The 20,019-nt window shown below is 45.2% G+C and overlaps 1 protein-coding gene across 1 annotated transcript in view; it reads left to right on the plus strand.

The window, feature by feature from the left end:
- Positions 1-20,019, plus strand: part of CABP7 (calcium binding protein 7) — an 840,279-nt gene that overhangs the window by 252,885 nt on the left and 567,375 nt on the right. The window lies entirely within an intron of this gene.

A 20,019-nucleotide genomic window follows, 5' to 3' on the forward strand; every position in this document is an offset into this window, starting at 1 on the left:
GGACAGCAGGGGTTACTGAAAAGAGCTTAACCCGGAAAATTAAAATAGAAAGGTGCTGGGTGGTTGCGAAGAAAGGGAGAAGTGAGAAGGAGAAGGAAGGCAACAAAGACCGAAAAGAAGGATGAGGTGTAAGGGTATGGAGGGGAGAGAGGAGAAGGAAGAGAGGGAGTGAGGGACAAAGCACGAGGGAACGGCACGTTAAGGAAAGGGAGATAGGTGGAGGGCGAATGGAAGAGCATGAGGTAAAATGGGAATAGGTGGCTGTAGACAGTGGGAGGAAACGAGTCAAGTAATGAAAGGGTGTGGAGCACAGCTATGACCCTACCTGCCTGGAACGTGTCTGCTCTCCTCTGCTTATTCCACCCATGCTACAAAACAAGGGCCCCTGTTCACCTCTTGTTAAACGCACCCTATCGTAGCTACCGTAGGTGCCTTTAATGTACACAATCCCTAGTCCCTTCTGCACCAGCACTAGCTACCTTGGGCACTCCTCGAGCTGACACCTCCATATCTACAGCAGAAAGGCCCATGTAGCATGCTGCTGGAATTCATACAATGGGCGATCTGTACCAGGAAGGCGTTGTCCCATATGCATTGCTAATGATAGAGGATGGTGTACCCCTGGGGCAATACCTACTACATACTTGCCCACTGCCTTCGTTGGGAGAGTACTGAGATGACATATCACAAGGGCCCTCCACACACCTTGTGATTCAGTAACTGCATGTGATGGGAACGGGCCAACACCTAATACGATGGTTTGCCGATTCACTGTGCATTCACATTGCCCCACCATTAACAGCTCTTCGCCACTGATGGACCACTCATCTAGCACCCCCCAACCACCCTTGTATATATAAAGAAAGGGCTGCCCTATTAGAGGGCCCGATAAACGTCTCCCGAAATGCCCGATTTAAACTGATACAGTTCTACATCATACATAGGGCCTAACAGCTAAAATCAATCGATACTTCCATCGAACACACGCTGCCTGCTCTAGCTGCCATTATGCTGATGCAGATGTACTACGGATGTTATGGAACTGCCCAAGCTTGCCGATCTACTGGCAGGGAGTAATGTCCCGCCTAACAGAGTGCATCAACCCACATGGCTTACATACCTTGGAGGTATGTCTCTTGGGACTATACCGTAGACAGAAGAAGAAACAAAGCCACCACTCGTTTCTTGGACTTGGGCTTCATAGCAGCTAAGCGTCTCCTTACCAGAGGATGGAAATCAACAGAATCCCCGCAGCTGAAGGCATAGTGTGCTTCTTTACTCACGGTGGCCAAGGCGGAGAGCTTAGCCCTGCACCAGGAGGACACCCTAGAGATCTGCAAACACCCAATAGCCTCTTACTGGGACACCATTCTATCAACATTCACTGCTGCCTCCCACTTAGGCATCTCTAACTTCAAAACATCATGGGGAATAACACAACAACATGCTCCACACTGCGTTTGCTTTGCTAAGATACTAGTAACAACAACTAAAGTGGTCTTTGAATGGATAAAATTCCCTGACAGGGCATACTTTAGAAGGGTGAATTTAATACAGGCACTTTACATACCTATCATTGTTGTTACGTTACGCTTGTTTTTTCATTGTAATGATTCAGTTCCTTTCGACAAACAAAATTAAAACTGTGACTGTTTAATGTCATCTCGCTCGTAGATGCTAGACATACTGTTTTTTATGTAAAACCTATTGTTCTGTTCCGCCAAAGCAATACCCTTTATCCAACTAATCAGTAAGTCAATCAATCCTTAATTCGGTTACACAGCCATAAAAGAACATGCTAACATTGCAATATGACAATATAAAACAGTCCACAAGCAATAAAACAGTTCACATTTTAAAAGCTGAGCAATTAAGACACAAATAGCAGCAATGTACATGGTAAAACGATATGGAAGATAAGATCAAACGAATTGGGGCGGGGGACTGTATAAAAATCTATACCTCGTCTGGACAGCACGTTCTGCCTAAGCCTCTACATGTGCAACAGAAACCGAGAGACAGCATAGACAATAGACTGCCTAATGTCGCTCAGTAGTACTTTAAAGGCTGTCCTAAAATTACATAACCCCAAGCCATGGCAATCAGGCAGAATCCATTTTCTTTTAGCCCAATGAGAGGCAGGGGAAAACAACAAAGATGTTCAGGTGGTTCTTCCACCAGTGGGTAGAATGGACAAAAATGGCTTCCATGGGTTTTCCACTTGGGAGGAGAAAGAACCAAGGGGCAGAGTCCCAAAGCGAAATTTAAGATATAAGCTCTTCGCATAGGGAGGTTCAATCTCATCCAAGAACTCCTCAAACTGACACACCACTTTAAAGTCCAAGAAAGACGCAATAAGGGACCCGACTCTAGAAGTGTGCTGATATCAGTTGTCAACTCTAGTAAGCACCTTTCAGGTCAGACTTAGACACTGAGCTAATGGCTGCAGGACAGGACCATAAATGTGCAAACCCAATCTGGCCCAAACACGCTTTCAGAGACCTCAACCAGAGAATTTTAGCAGCGCCATACTGCTCGAACACATCTTCCAGGGCATCGCGCGAAGGAGAGAGCTAGGGAACTGACCAAAGTCTCGCCAATATAAAAGGAGTCTAAACCCACCCTGGTTACTAACCTGCCTCCGGCCACAATCCAACCACAAGGGAACAAGTGGGGTGCTAGCGGGGAGACTGACTAAACTTCTCAGGATGCGATTTTCAGATATTTCTAGGGCTCTTATATCATGGAATCCTAATAAGATGTATGCCGAAAAAAACAACAAACAGATCCAAACAAAGAAAAATGAAAGGGTGTAGAGCAAAAAAGGAAGAAAGAGGTGGAAGTGTAAGAAGGGGAACATGAAGGAAGATAAATAACGGGAAGGGAAGGAAGAGAAAGAAGGTGATCAAAGAAGAAGAAAGGAGAGGGAAAGATAGGAACAGAGAGAACAGAAAAGAGAAGACGGGGAATGAGAAAGAAGAAGAGAGTGAAGGAAGAAGGGGAGGGAAGAACAAAAGAAGAAAGAGAATGCACATCAGGGAAAATGAGGAGGGGTGGAGCAGGGGAATTTGGATAGAGGAGTAGGAGACCAGGAAAAGGTTAAGTGTGATGAAGTGGGAGGAAGAGTAGGGATTATGAAGAAAAGGGGATGAGAGTGAAGAAGAGGGTGCTTGGACTTAAAAATTTATTGGAAATGCCTTAGTATGTAATATTACAATTACGTGGGGGTGGAGAGGATGAGAAGAAAATGAGGCTTGAAAGAAGGGTTGCAGAGGGAAAGAAAGGAGGGATAATTTGAAGAAAGTAAGAGGTCAAGGTCCCATAAAAGAAAAGGGAAAATGGATGGCCAAAGAAGAGTGAAGGAAAGGGATGCGGGTAAGAAAGTGAGAGCAAGAGAAGAGGATGAAAGAGAGAAAGAAAAGAAAATGTGACAGACCTGCGGGTCCGGATAGGTCATTCTGCCATATTCCAGAAGGGCTGCAGGACTGCCCTGATCCAAGAATGCCTGCTTTGTCCAATTGTACTTGCAGCCTCCTGCACTGTGGGACCGGTTTGAACAGTTTTACTATGATTCATTCTGGTTGCTAGTCCGGCCTTGGAGAAGAGGGAAAGAAAGGAAGGAAAGTAAAGCAAGTGAGAAGAAGGGGAAATACTTGCAGAAGAATGGACTAAGGAAGTGGAAGGAAAGGGAAGTGAAAAGGCAAGATGGGGAGAACAGCAGGGAGGAGAAAAGAATACAAAGTAGAAAGGGCATATAAGGGAAAATCAAGAGCGGAAAGAAGGAAGGGTTCGAGAAGGAGAAAGGAAACAGGGAAGAGCAGAGAAAATTTAAGAAGGAGAAGCAGGAAAAAGAAAGGAAAGACAAGGAGGATGGGGGAGAAGACAGCAAAAGAAAAGACAGAAAAAGAAGAAAGAAAGTGTGCAGGAAAGACAAGTTACGAACAGTGCACGAGGAGAAATGAAGAGCACAAAGCGCACAGTCGGGAAAAGAAGATGAGAAAGAAGGAAATGGAATGGGAAGACAGAGAGAGGTCAGGGGTCAGAGGATGGGAGGGAACAAGCATTGGTAAAGCCAATAGGTCTCGCCTATGCAAGAGCTTTTGGCTCTGCCAATGTGTTTTAGCTGTGTTGTACACAAGCGTGGCTGCTGTTTGGCATAGCTGAAAGTTAGTGGCATAAAGGAGAGTCACATGGAATGTTGTAGAGTGGAATGGTGAAAAATGGAGTATAGTGCTGTGGAGTGGCAAATAGTGTCGTGTATTGGAGTGGTATAGTGTCTGATCATGTAGAGTGGCATACATTGGAGTCGCATAGAGTAGAGTGGACTGGTGTAGAGTGCACTGGCGTAGTGTTTTGCAGAGTATAGTGGTGTAGAGTACAGTAGTGTTGAGAGCAAAGGCATGGAATTCAGCTGCATAAAATGCAGCGTTGTAGAATACATTGGCATAGTAGTGAATAGTAGAATGCAGTGGTGTGGAGTGGTGCAGTGGAGTGGCGCAGAGTAGAGTGGCATAGAGTGCAGTGGAGTAGAGTGCAGCGGCACTGAGTAGAATGGCGTAGAGTAGTGCAGAGTGGAGCGGCGTAGAGTTGAGTGATTCAGAGGGCAGTGGTGCAGAGTAGTCGAGTGGCACGGAGTGCAGTGGCGTACAGTGCAGAGTGGAGTCGAGTAGTACAGAGTGCAGTGATGCAGAGTTGTGCAGAGTAGAGTCGCACAGAGTGGTGCAGAGTAGCGTATAGTGGCGTAGAGTGCAGTGGCATAGAGTACAGTGGTGTAGAGTGGAGTAGTGCAGAGTAGCATGGCATTGAGTACAGTGATGCAGAGCACAGTGGCATAAAGTGCAGTGACAAAGTGCAGTTGTGTAGAGTACACTGGTGTCGAGTGCAGTGGTTAGGAGTAGAATAGCGTAGAGTGAAGTGGTGCAGAATGGAGTAGAGTACCATGGAGTGCTGTGGAATAGAGTAGATTGTTACACAGTAGAGCGAAGCAGAGTGGTACAGGGTAGAGTGCAGTTGTGTAGAGTGGCACAGAGTGTAACAGTGTAGAATACATTGGTATAGACCGCAGAGTAGATTAGATCTGCATACAGTGGATTGGCAAAGAGTGCAGGGGCACAGAGTTGAGTGTTACAGAGTAAAGTGTATTGGTGTAGTGTGCATTGGCATAGAGTGCATTGGCGTAGAATGCAGTGTTGCAGATGGGCATAGTGTACAGTGGCATAGAATAGAGTTGTGCAGAGGGACGTGTCTGTGAAAGCAGCAGTTCTGAAGTGACCGTCTCTCTGAGCTAGTGTCATCCTGTTGTGCTGTTAGTGAGAGCACAAGCTGTTAGATACTCTCTGTGAGTGCTCCCTGAGTGGGCTGCACTCTATGAAAGTGAAAGCGCTAGTTATAGGCCACACTTTGTGACTTTATAATTCCTGATCAGCTCCATGATTGCAGGCAGAGTATTAGCTAGGGTCCCATGCCGTGACATGGAAGTCTTGTTGAAGAATTTATGGTTCACAATGGAAACATATTTTAACCACATTGTAACATCTTCAATATGATTTGATATGGGCAGCCCTTCCTATGCCAATGATCCCTTTGTTTTGTTGCTTTTATATATTCCTAGATTATTTGTTTGTGGTATGGACCCTCTCGACCTCTAAGACGCACAGGACAGTTGGGAAGACCTGTCCATGACCTCTAAATTTTCAGATCTGTACCTGTCTCTACCACTGCCTGCTCTGAAAGCCTGCAACCTCCTTTTTAGATTGCAGCCTACCAGACAGCAGAGCTGCCTGGTTTGCTAAAGACATTTTGGGAACTTTCAAAAAGTTGACCTAGGAATACATTCCATCTGTTGATTACCCTTGGCCCTGTGGTTTGTACCTCACATTTTCTGCCATTCTATTTGCTGGCTGTATTTGCTGTAGGCTCTCCAGGTTCAGTTTGCCTCTCCCAGCACCTAAAACGTGTTTACTGTATCCTTCCACAAACTCCCTTTCTGTAAACAGGCCTCTAAATCTTCTTCTTGTCTTGTTACATTTGCTGTGCATTCAAAGGCAGAGGTCAAGAGTCAGGCACTGTCTTTGAGGGCCCTGTTTACTTTTGGATTTATGTAACAATCTTGCTGGATAATGGGGGTAGGAAAGAGATTTTTTCTAGCACATGACAACATTTAAATGAACTGTGTAAGTATTTCGGAATATATCAAAATTTTCATTTGTGCCCTGTATGATTTTATTAGTAAAACTGTATATCTGAGCAACTGTAATGGTTATTTCAATTGAAAATGTGTTGTCTGTTATGGCAGTGCGCTACCATTCAATGCATACTCTGCTCTACACCACTCCACTCTACTCTGTACCACTCCACAGCATTGCACTGTACTCTGTACCACTCCACCTTACAACACTCCATTGTGCTCTGCACTACTCCACTCTACACCACTGCACTCTACGCCACTTCACACTATGCCTCTCTACTCTACCCTGTACCACTCTACTCTATGTAAATGCAATCTTCGCCACTCTACTCTATTGGGGGGGGGTTCAATCTGAGAGATTTCTTTGCGTCATTTGTTTGGCACTTTTAACGCCTGCTCTGAGCAGGCATTAAAAGGAGGCTCCCATTGGTTACAATGCACCTCTGTGTGCTTTGCACGATTCGCATCAACATTTTTTTATGCTAATCCTGCAAAGTGCTGAGCTAGAGTAAAAAATTCTGACGCTAGTTCCCTAACTACCACCACAGTGTGCTGTATATTAAACACGGCGCACATGTGGTGGCGTTAGGGGTGCGCCTATACACAACACTCTCTGCCACTCCACTCTACAACACTCTACTCCACTCTTTGCCATTCCACTCTAGGACACTCCACATCACTCTCCTTTACACTAGTAACTTTTAGCCATGCTGAACAGCAGCCACACTGGTGTACAACATGGCTAAAACACATTGGCAAATCCAATAGCTTTTGCATAGGCGAGACCTATTGGCTTTTCTAACTCTTGTTTCACTTTTCTCTTCCTCCTTCTTCCCCCTTTTGTGTTTTTTGTTTTCCTAATCTGGGTCAAAGTCTGTTGAGGGAAAATAAGTGCTAGTCCTCCAAAAGGAGGGATGGTGGGTCCCACCTGCAACCACCCTCTCAAATTAAGCACTGTATTTAGGGAGGGAGGATGGAGGGGCGGGGTCTAGTGGAATATTGTGGATTAGTGGATTTGGACTAATTTTTAGGTAATTTTTCAATCACATGTGAGCATTTGAAGTAAAAGGTTTCACAAGTAACAAATCCCTGTGACATTTTATTGAACAGATTGTCGCAGAAATAAAAGTGCATTAGCACCTTGTCAGAGGTGCTAAATAATTGTAGATACAATACATGATAATATTGTTGAACTTGGCCCTTTCTGTAGGGTCGCTCCCAAACATTTTGCCTTCACCCTCCTGTTTTCTGAACCCCTTTTTGTTAGCTTTTAGGATTCTGTGCACTTTACCACTGCTAACCAGTGCTAAAGTGCTCACACTCATTCCTTAAAACATACAAAAAGTAGCTTACTCCCAATTGGCACATTTAATTTACTTGTACTAAGGGCCTGTAAATTAAATGCAACCACTGGGCCTGCAACACTTATACTGACACCAATTTAAGCCATTTTCAAACATGCATCAAACCTGCCGATGCAGCATGTGTGCAGTTTTAAACTTCCAATTCAACCTGGCAAAATATACCTCAAATAAATTTCAATTTAAAAACGTTTTTAAAGTTAAAAACAGATTTTAGATTATAATTTTGAAAATGCTTCTTTTAGAAAGTTGGCATTTTCCTGGCATAAACTTATTGAGGCCTTCTAGGAGTTTCAAGCTGCCTCGCCTGTCAAATTGCTCCCCTATCAGGAATGCATATTGTGCCCAGGCAGTGAAAACAAGAACCTGGGTGTAGCTGGATGAGGGCTGAAAAGTGCAATTTTGGTTGCACTCCTACACATTACAGAAGTAACTTAACAATGTCATCGATATCATATATATACTGTGTGACTTAATCTTATTGATGCAAAGCTAAACATCAAACTATATTATTGAAGGTATATTCATTGTAGAAACTAGTGTTTTCATTTACACGCGTTCTAATGTCTAGTGTTAACATGAAATTTGTAGTTCTCAGTCATATTTACACGTTTATTTCAAGATATTGCATTTATTTAAAGCACAGTGCCTATGCGTTCATGATCTCATTGCTTGTTTGCATTTATTTTAATATTATGCTTGCAATTATACCAGAGTGTTCAAGATCAAATATTAGTCATGGTTTGCTAAGTTAGCATAGCAGGCCTTCATTTTAACATGTGAAATGTACTTTTGTGCTTCGCTTGTTTTCTTTTGCAGGTGCACATTCGTTGTTCATTAGCTAGAGAAAAGAGTTTTTTTGTATAAAGATAGCAGGCCTGAGAAGGAACTTCTTGGCATGGACTGGATGATTTATTGGACATAAGAGACCATCTATTCTTTCCATATCTAGATGCCAAAGGTTAACCTGGTCGTTAGAGTGCTATGGGATGGGAGAATAACATCATGTTGCAAGTGCGCTCTGTGAGAAAGCTAATCAGTTGGGTTTCTAATGAAGTGTTCATTAGATACGGATGTTCCAGGAATATTCCACATTAATTTAGTGTTCACATTGTCAGAATTACAGCAAATTCTCTTAGATTCCGAGAGGTGCAAACCTCTTAGACTCACTGGTCCTTACAGAGCATAGCCTCATGCTAACACTGGATTCTTTATTTTCTGAAGACTTCTACTGAAGCCTTTATGATGCTGACACCTAACTTGCTCTGTCCAGATACCTTAAAACCTCGTTCCATTTAATTTCAAAACCTAGCTAGATGTCCCTATTCTTGGTTCTGCTAAATAGAAAAAAAACGAAATTATTTTATAGAATGTCAATGATTATTTCTTATCTTTTGCATTGCTGTAATAATAATTTTTATGTGCTTCATGCTGAGGAGATTGAATTTGTTTTGGCGCTTCAGTTTGTTAATTTTGATTCTGTACCTTTATAATCTCATTTTAATATGCTCATATATATGAGTGATTACTAATTTGCAATAAATCTGTTAAACTTCAATATTAATTCCTCGTCCTCATTCTGCAGCTAAATGGGCTTCACAGAATTGTAAATTGTGGATCTGATGCTAACTCCTTTGCTTCCCACTACACTGAAAAGGTCCAGAAGAAAATTGACCACAGCTTCCATGCCCGCTCTTGCAGGGCCATCCTACCAGGATGGGAGAGGCACAGCTGTTCCCTGCCCCAATTACATTTCAAAGGGACTGACTCCAGCACATCACAAAGAACTTGACACCAGCCTATTGTTTCCCCTGCCCCCTTGGACCCTGGGTCGAGAGGAAGGAAATTCCAGAACCAACTGTCAAGTGAGAACTATAGAAGTTTCTTCCACTTGAAAGCTGCCACTTTATTAAAAAAAGGGACCCTCAGATCCACTCTTCTGTGTACTACTGGATCTGCAGAACACCACAGAAGGGCTGCCTTGTACTCCAAGGGACTTCTCTGCTGCTTCTCAGAAGGCTGATGTGCTGCTTGAGGTATGTCTTGTTGTTTAGATGACTGCCCTGCTGCTTGAGGCCTGACTTGTCTTCAGAGGACTGCCTGGACCTGCAACTGGACCTGCCCAAGTCCTGCTGGCCTCTGCTGGAGTGAGTTTCTGATCCACAGGAGATGCTTTCCTAGCTAGTGGACCCCTGGCTAGCACACGTTTAACTCCTCCTATACAATGCTAAAGTTATGAAGTATGTAAACCAGTCTTTGTGAAGGTGGCTTTTTAAGTAGGACTAACCTGGTCCACTTATTCGGCCCACACTCCATCGCAGTCGGCCTGAACCTTGTGGCTTTGTCCTGGGCTAGCGGAACCACATACCCACAGTTAGTGATTTCTGCTTCATGGCACTATTATTTACTTAAACCTTTAAAATTACATATCTCCGGTTCAACTGATTGGATTTTTGTTGTTTTGGTTTCATTTTATTTCTTAAATTTCACTCTAATATTCTAAATTGGTGTGGGATGTTGTGTTTTCATTTTATTACTGTTTGCATGTTGCATAAATTCTTTAAACAGTGCCTCTAAAGTAAGCCTGACTGTTTTTGTGACAAGCTCCCAGAGGGCTTAGCCCAGAACACTTTTGTGGTTCACCCTGAAAAGGATTGTAGATGTAGTTTGAGAGGGTTTTCCCCCCGTCAATCAAAAACCCAATTTCCTATAAATACATTACAGTGGTTGCACAAACACACAATTAAAAAAATATTTACACCTGCATGCCACCTACATTGTGGCATCCAGTGTGCATCCTCCGTTGATTATCATCAGCTGGCCTATGAGTCAAAACGGTGTCTCCATTTGCTCTATGTAGTGATTTGGAGTGAATGTACATTGTTTGGGCAGTTCTCAGAGTAAAGTGCACACTTGATGTCCCATTGTTTATCCTGTGGATGTGTTTGTAGGATATGCAGTCTTTACCCTGCGGTCTGTAACACACAGGACGTCACTTTTACCATGCAGGTAAGTACCACATAGGGGAATATCACGCAAGCCATTTATTTTTACTTTACCACACAGATAAGCATTTTTTTAAATGTCATAATTAGTATGCCATTTAAAAAAGGGGGGTTTAAGGGTTAAAGGATGGGTAAGGGTGTAGGGTGGTAAGGGTAAATGAGGATAGAGGTAAAAAGAGGTAATGGGTTTTCGTTTTTGGCATAGAGATAAAGGAGGTAACTTTTTTAGGATTCTGTGGTGGGCAGTGGTAAAGGGAAATAAAGGGGTTTTAGGAGTCAGTAGAGGGTGGAGGTAAAGAGAGGTAAATGCTTTTTTTTTATTATGGGTTGGTAGAGGTGAAGAGAGGTAAGGAGTTTTTAGGGTTCAGGGGAGGGAAGAGGTAAAGGGAGGTAATGGGTTAGCAGTAAACACATCTATTTACCAATCACATACTAAGTTCTCATCTGCGTGTACAGAAAACGTACCGTGTGTAGTTTAAGTTGGGTTTGTATAACAAGAATAAATTAAGTTTTCCTCAATATAACTTACCCCTAACCTGTGTTTTTTCATTATATATATATATATATATATATATATATATATATATATATATATATATATATATATATATATATATATATATACAAAGGTTATAAAGCATGAGTTATAGTTACCTTACGGCACGAGTTATAGTTACTTGAGCTAACCATAACTATAACTGCTGAATTTCTATGGTTTTGTGCAAGTAAATTCAAATCTTAACTATAAAGTCCCAGTAACCTATGTTTTTTTCCATTTTATTTCCCAACTATAATGTTCTTGTAACCTTTGTTTTTTTTTACTGAATTTCTATGTTTTTTTTAATGTAAAGTAATTTCAAATACTATAAGTTAATGCAACCACTACCACACTCGGCCTTTGGCTGTGCACGGTGATGGTTGGCTTCATGGACTGGCCTGCAGCCAGAACTTGTGGTCAACCTGCTAAAACTATCTAACCCTGCATCAACACGGTCTTTGGCTGTGAACGCCATGGGTTGGTTGCAGCCAACCCCCTACAACCACCCAACCCCACATGCATAAACCTCTGATTGGGTCTTTGGGTGTGTGCATGAGTACCTCTGTAGGTCTGTGAGTGGGTGCATGAGTCTCTGAGTGGATGTGTGAGTGGTTTCATGACTGAGTGGGTCTGTCAGCAGGGGCGTGAGTGGGTCTGTGAGCGGTTGCATGAGTGAGTGGATCTGTGAATAGGTCCCTGAGGGTCTGAGTGAGTCTGTGAGTGGGTACATAAGTGTCTGAGTGAGTCTGTGAGTGGGTGCGTGCAGGTCTGAGTGGGTCTGTGAATGGGTGCATGAGTGTCTAGGTGGGTCTGTGACTGAGTGCGTGAGTCTGAGTGAGTCTGTGAGTGGGTGTATGAGTGGGTCTGAGAGTTGTTGCATGACTCTGAGTGGGTCTTTCAGTAGGTGCGTGAGTGTCTGAGTGGGTCTGTCAGTGGTTGCATGATTGCCTGAGTGGATCTGTGAATGGGTGTGTGAGGGTCTGCATGGGTCTGTCAGTGGGTCTGTGAGTGGATTTATGAGTGTCTGAGTGTGTCTGTGAGTGGGTGTGTGAATGTCTGAGGGGTTCTGTGAGAGGGTGCATGAGTGTCTGAGTAGGTCTATGAGGTACATGAGTCTCTGAGTGCATCTGTGAGTATGTGCATTCATTTCTGAGTGGATCTGTGAGTGACTGCATGAGTCTCTGAGTGAGTCTGTGAGTGGGTGTGTGAGCCTGCGTGGGTCTCTGAGTGGTTGCATGAATGTCTGAGTGCAGAGTGTCTAAGTAGGTCTGTGAGTGGGTGTGTGAGTGTCTGTGTGGTCTGACACTGGATGTGTGAGTCTGAGTGGGTCTGTGAGTGGGTGCACGAGTGTCTGAATGCATCTGTGAGTAGGTGTGTGAGTGTGTCAGTAGCTGCATGAGTGACTCTGCCCCAAAGGAACCTCATCTACCCTTTTATCCAACAGCTTTGCACAAAATATCTAATGGAATGGAGTTCTTTCTGCGTTCTTGAGTAAATGTCCAGTCTGTATTCTACACTACAGCTGTGTAATGGGGCACAATGAGATGTCACTAGTGACTGTGTGCGTTTTGGCAACATGACTGTTCCTGGTGCATCTTTCTCTAGAATTCTGTGATACCATGAATCCTCCTATAGAGAGGCAAACAAGACTACAAAGGCATACATTTCCACCAAACCAGGGTACTTCCTCATATATATATGACGTAAGTGCTTGTTTGTTTTGTGGATATGTCCACCTATTCCTCTGCATCAAGAATGTGCCACCAAAATCTTTGGGAAATGTACTGGGAGGCCTTTTGGTGAGCTGTCCATCATACATATATTAGGGTGGGTAGTGCTGGGTCAAGCGGGAGCAGCATCCAGGTGATTTCCACATTTGCATACTCTGAGCAATTTAAAAGGAGAACCATGGACTCTAGGGGTGGGGGCCGTGGAACGTGCCTCCCCTGGTAGAGTTTGTCCCCAGGGACCCTATCCCCCGGGGCCCGGCCATGTCTCCTGGGTGCCCCCCAGGGCACCTAGTGTACAAAGGGACCTTTGGAGAGCCTCCAGACCCCCGCAGTCCTAGCCTGCTCCCTGCCCCCTGCAGCAGCCGGCTTTGCTATTGCACACAGGGAGCTGCTAAACATGCAGCAAGAGCAACGTGTGCAAGAGTAATTATTTCATCTCTTTCAGCGCCTTGAGACCCTTACGGGTGAGTACTGCGCTTTACAAATTCCCTGATTGATTGATTGATTGCTTCCAGCTAGTGAGAGCACTTTGACATCTCTCGCCCGCTGAAACCAGAATGTTTGCTCTGACTTGCCGGGAGCTGTTAAAGCCCTGCCAAGTCAGGGCAAACAGCTATGTCCCAGGGGTGGACCCCTGGGACATAGCAGGAGCCGGCTCTGGAGGGTGGCGATCCTCGGGCCATTATTGGCTCGACAAGGTGGTTCCCACAGCCCCCCTCCATTATTTCTATTTAGCCCCAGTGAGGTGGTGGTCCCTGGGGCTAAGGGTCAACGGCGGAACCCCTCCTTCATTTTATTTCAGCTCAGGGGAGGTGGAGGTCCCTGGAGCTGTGGGGGGGCGCATATATTAGAAATTTTGCCCCAGGGAGGTGGCTGTCCCTGAGGCCCTCGCATATTTTGCATCATCGCCCTGGGGTTTTATTTATATATATATATATATATATATGTATATATATATATATATATACATATATATATATATATATATATTTTGACTGAAAAAAACAAATGTTACAGAGACATTGTAGTTAGGTTCTGAAATTACTCGTACAAAACCACAGAAATTCAGCAGTTATAGTTAGAGTTCTTTCAAGTAACAATAACTCTCGCCCTAAGGTAACTATAGCTTGCGCCCTTGCCATGCACAGTTTTCCTATCAATAATTTTATTGCAAATGTTGCAGTGATAATATCAAAGATGCCATATAAGAGCTTGTCAATGATATAATATTTGGCGTAATTAGCTGTGCATGGCGAAGGCGCGAGTTATAGTTACATTATGGCACGAGTTATAGGGCCAGATGTAGCAAGCATTTTGCATGTTGCAAACTGCGAAAATCGCAGTTTGCGCCATGCAAAATGCCGTTTGCGATGCTCATTCACAATTTGCAACTAGGTACCGACTCGCAAATTGTGAATGCGACTCGCAAATAGGAAGGGGTGTTCCCTTCCTATTTGCTAGTCACATCGCTATGCTAAATTGCTTTGTGACCGCAAATTATGTCACAAAGCAATTCCCAGTTACCACCAGTGTCACACTGGTGGTAACCCATTCGCAAAAGGGAAGGGGTCCCCATAGGACCCCTTCCCCTTTGTGAATGTTGCCAAAAAGGGGTTTTCAGAGCAGGCAGTGGTCCAATGGACCACTGCCTGCTCTGAAAAACTGAAACCAAATGCTTTCGTTATTTTTTTTATTTTGCAACTCATTTTCCTTTAAGGAAAACGGGCTGCAAAAAAAATAAAAACTGCTTTATTTAAAAAGCAGTCACAGACATGGAAGTCTGCTGAATTCAGCAGGCCATCATCCCTGTGAGTGCAGGGACTCGCTATGGGGTCGCAAAATGCGACCCACCTCATTAATATTAATGAGGTGGGTCTTTGCGACCCCATAGCGACTCAAAGAAGGTGTCTGAGACACCATTCTGCATATGGACATGGAGGTGAACTTCCACAGTAACTGGTGACAATCTGGTGACAATCTCTCTGCTGTTCTAGGGTAAGAGTAGGGGAGAGGTTCACAACCTCCACTGACCCATCCTGCTCTTTGGAAGGCAGAAGATCAGAGAGAGGTTCACTCTCTTCTTCCACCCTATTATCCGTGACCAAGAGCATGGTTAACTCAAACCTCTCAAAATGCGGCTTGAGGCGGTTTACGTGCAGGACCCTCAAAGAGTTCCTAGGAGTCTGCATGTCCACCACGTAGGTGACATTACTCTTGCACTCCTTCACCTCAAATGGCACAGACAATCAGTCTTGTAGAACACAGAGTGGTATTCTGGTCATACCAGCGTTTTTATATCCTCTTGGCTAGCTTCCAGATTCTCCTGGGTGAGTTTCCAGAAGCGAGCTGTCTGGGTCTTGAAGGCCAGCATGTACCTGAATACATCCTGGGGTGACTTCTGAGGAGCTTGCTCCCAGCCCTCCTTTACCAAACTGAGAGGCCCCATCACAGTGTGCCCATGCAGAAGCTAGAAAGGGCTAAAGCCAACACCCTTCTGCGGTACCTCCCTGTATGCAATCATGGTAACTGGACATCCCACTTTAACCTCATGTGTTCTGAGAGATCCATAAGCATGCCCTTCAGGGTACGGTTGAACCTTTCAACTAACCCATTGCTTTGGAGGTGGTAAGGTATGGTGAACTTGTAGGTAACACCACACGCCTTCCACATGGCTTTCATGTACGACATGAAATTGGTACCCCTGTCAGATAACACCTCCTGGGGAAACCCACAAGGGAAGAGATCCCCAGAAGTGCCCTGGCCACGTTGGGCGCAGTCACTGTCCTGAGAGGGATAGCTTCTGAATACCGGGTGGCATGGTCCACGAAGACCAGGATAAATCTGTTGCCTAGGGCTGTCTTGGGACCCAGAGACCCTACAGTGTCAATGCCAACCCGCTCAAAAGGGGTACTCACGACAAAAGGGGTGCGCACAACAACAAACGGTTGAAGAGGGGCCCTGCACCTCTTCCCAGATTTGCCACTCACCTGGCAGGTTTGGCAAGTCCTGCAGAACGGATCTGAGGTCTTCTTTATTTGGAACAATAGAAGTGGGTGACAAGCCTGTCAAAGGTCTTGTCCTGCCCCAAATGATCTGCCAGTGGCACATCATGAGCCAGACCCGGTACGAAGGCTCTGAAATGCTGGGGTACTGACAGCACATGTACTGCCCCAGGCTCAGCAACCCTAGACTCGCTATACAGTAGGTAATTCTCCCAATAGATGAGGTGAGATCCAGAGACGTCATCAGCTGCCTGGCCTTCTGCCTGTTTCAGAACACCCTCAAGAGTGGGGCACTCTTTGTGCGCTGCGCAGAACTCCTCCCTGGCACCTCCTTCCCACTGTCAATGGGTCAGCTCAGGTAGGTCCCCCAGTTGGTTACTTCTTCCCCTGTGGATTCCAGGGCGTTCCCCTCAGATTCAGCCTTCTCCCCGACCATGAGAATCTCAGGTTTGGGTTTCCCATGCCCCTCCTACTCCTGGCAGGTACCTGGGCCACTGTTTCAGGCACAGGGTTCTTCTGATCACATTGTCTGGTGGCCAAGAATCGTGTGGTCATGCACGCCCACTCTGGCAATCCTAACATTTCCAAAAGCGACCTGAGCTCCATCTCCTTTGAGGCGGTATGTTCCAGGGCATTCTCTAGCAGTCAACAGGCATGGATGGACTCACAGCTACCCTCAAGGTACCTGAAATCCCCCCTCCTCCATTCTAAGGGAACCTGAGCTACCAAAGACTGGTGCTCACTGTTGTCTACAACTACAACCTGGTGGACCACATTAGGGATTACCTGCTCCTCAGACACCAGATGACAGCAGACAGTTTACATACTGGCCCCTGTGTCTCTCACAACCACTACCCACCTCCCATTGATGGTCATCCACTTCCTATACTTCTTAGTGTTGTCAGGAATGAGAGTTCTGTGAACCACCTCAGCCAGGGAGACTAAGGTCAACTTAGCTGGCTCCCCACCAGTAACTGAGGCCAACTCCTCCCCAAGAGCTATACTGGCCACCCCTAGTGACTAACCACTGGTGAGGCGGTGTGTACACTTGGGACACTTGGGACTTCCCCTGAAATGCCCTTCCTGATTACAGGTGAAACACTTTAGGGTTCCGTTTTCCTGAAGGGAACCAACTCTTCTTATCAACAGGGGGCTAGGCATCCTTACCCTGGGAACTGGTGGTGGTCTATTTGGAGAAATCCTTACTTTTATGCTTGTCCCCCTCCCTCCTTTTTCTGTTGGGGACCCTGCACACCCTTTGGCTGAGTCCCCCGCAAACAACTTATGTTGGACCCTGGTGCTGAGCGTGTGGTCCACCTCATTGGCAAGCCTCCTGGGGCCTGTAAGCTTGCTGTCAATTAATTGCTGGCACAAAACAACGGCTAGACAAGTGCTCCCATTCAATTAAATCGTATAGCCACTGAAAGTCTGATACCTCTCTGACCTTCACCCTACCATCCAGGGCTCGGCAAAAGGAATCAACATACTCCACCCAAGTTTGAGGACCAAGTTTAGTACTTTCTGTAAACTTTGCCCCTTAAATTTCTTAGGTGAGACCATATCTCCTGGTTAGGGCTTCATTCATGGCAGGGTACCCTATCCTACCTTCTTCTTCTCTTCTAAAGCCAACAAGGTGTCCCTCCCCTCCACTGAAAGGAAGTACACCTTCCACAGGCCTTCCCCCTAATCACTCTCAGGGACCCTGTTCATTCTCAGTGCCACTTCATAACCCTAAAACATTACTCCAGGTCATCCCACACAACAAAATTCTTCAATACATCCTTGGGCATATGTACCTTTCCCTCAGACTGCACTGTGGATCTGCTGCCACCATCCATGCTGGACCTGCTCTTTAAGTTTGGCTCCTTCAAGCTCAGCCTGTGAGCTAATATCATCTTCCTTTCTTCTATGGTCAGTTTCTTTGCCTCCATTTTAAGCCTTTCAAGCTCCAAAGTGTGCTTCCTAGCTTCCCACCTGTCCTCCAGCTCCTCTGGGGTCAGACCTTTAGAAGAAACACTGCTGCCTGCCCTGGAGGGTGCCTTTCCCCCAGGCAGATCCAGGTTATCCACAAAATCACCACGCATGCTCTGCTCCTCTCTATCTACAATAGCATTCTACTCCTCTGTGAGCTAACCAGCCTCCTTTGCTGACAACAAGGCCCTCAGTGCCTTTTGCAGCTCCTCCTTTCTAGTGAGGCCTTTAATAGGAAATCTGAGCTCCTTGCAGAACGTTTTGAGCTGAGGCACTGAATAGGTCTCCAACCTCTCCTGCTCAAACACCAAATCTGCAGCTCCAACCGATGGCGCACCAGACCGAGACATGATTGTGAATAAAACTCAAAAGTTGCAAACTTTCAAGAAGGCAAAAAGATCCAAAAAGAAAAAAGGAAAAACATTATGTGGTTATGTAGTGGCCTACGATATCGAAAAAGTGTACACCAATCAATGTATGTCAAATACAAGTCCTATCCTCACAGCTGATCTCCAATGTTAGAAATGGGGTCTGTAGTGGGCAGTGGTTTGCACCCTGTCCAAGTAGGAACTTAGCGGGTGAGCAGGCTGACTCTAGTCAGCCTGCTCACCTGCTTGGTAGCTTGGCATGAGCAGTCAGGCTTATCTCAGAGGCAATGTGTAAAGTACTTGTATACACACACACAATAACAGTGAAAATACCACAAAAGTACTCCATCCCAAATTAGAAAAATAGCCAATATTTATCCGAGTGAAACAAGACCAAAATAACAAAAATCCAATTTTCTACATAGACAAGTAAAGATATAAATTGTCAAAGGTTTAAATGAGTCTTAGTCCATAGGAATCAATGGTTGTATCTTTTTAACACAAAGGGCCACATGTACGAAAGCTTTTTCCCATAGACACAGAAAGGGTAAAATCCTTTGGTACATCTGGCCCAAAGTACCTGGAATGCGTCAAAGACAAAGACAATGGAGGCTGCAGGGGTGCTGAGACACCGAAAAAGCAAAGTGATGCGCCGGTCCCTTACTGCACAGTGGAGGTGATGCATCAATTCCTTTCTCGGAGGTGAAGCGATGCATTGGTTCCTTACTGGCATGGGAGGTGAAACATAGATTCTTTCCTCAAAGGAAAGGCGATGTGTTGATTTCTGGACATGCAGCCTCGGTTCCTTACTGTGGTGCATGGTCAATGAGAATTGATGCCCAGGGACGATACATGAAAAATCCAGACCCACTGTGTTGATGGAGCTGCAGTGAAACAGGCGTCGTGTTGATTCTGCAGCCGCAAGACAGGCGCTGCATTGATTCTTCAGCTGCAGTGCAGATGCTGCGTTGATTTTTCATCTGCAGTGCGGCAGTCCATTAAATGTCTCCTCCAGGTCACCAGCTTATACGTCAAGGGCCCTAGGACTGGAGTAGACACCACCTGGCAAGTCAGGACTCTCAGAAGAAGAGCTCAGGCACTGGCAGATGAAGTCTCTGATGTCCCTGAAACTTCTTAACAGGAGGCAAGCTCAGTTCAAGCCTTTTGAAAACCTTGAAAAGCAGGATGTAAATAGCAATGTCCAGTTCTTTCACTCCCAGGAGAGAAGCAACAAGCAGCAGGCCAGCACAACAAGGCAACAGGCAGAGTGGCAGTCCCTCCTACAGCATCCATCTCCTCTTCCTGGCAAAATGTCCTCAGTCCAGAAGGATTCTAACTTTGTGGTGTCAGAGGCTCAGTTCTTATACCCATTTTTGTCTTTGAAGTAGGCAAACGTCAAAGAGAAGTCTCTGTATTGCACAAGACCCCGCCTTTCCCTGCTCTTGCCCTAGACACGCTCCAGGTGGTTGGAGACTGCTTTGAGTGAGGACCAGCACAGCCCTATTCAGGTGCAAATGTCAGCTCCTCCCACCACTCTAACTCAGGAAGACCCATCAGGAAGTGAAGGGCACACCCCAGCTACCTTTGTGTGACTGTCTAGAGTAAATTCACAAACAGCGCATCTGTAATCCTGAGCCAGCCGTGTATTCCACAGACAGGCAGAGGCACGAATGGTTATGCAAGAAAATGCCAGGCATCCTCAAACTTACAATTTAAAAACCAACCTCACCAAAAGTTGCATTTTTTAATTGTGAGTTCGGAGAGCCCAAACTCCATATTTCTATCTGCTCCCAATGGGAAAATACACTTAAAAGATACTTCAAGGCAATCCTCATGTAACCCTATGGGAGAGACAGT

The sequence above is a fragment of the Pleurodeles waltl genome, chromosome 11, assembly GCF_031143425.1.
Source record: "Pleurodeles waltl isolate 20211129_DDA chromosome 11, aPleWal1.hap1.20221129, whole genome shotgun sequence".
Lineage (NCBI taxonomy): Eukaryota > Metazoa > Chordata > Amphibia > Caudata > Salamandridae > Pleurodeles > Pleurodeles waltl.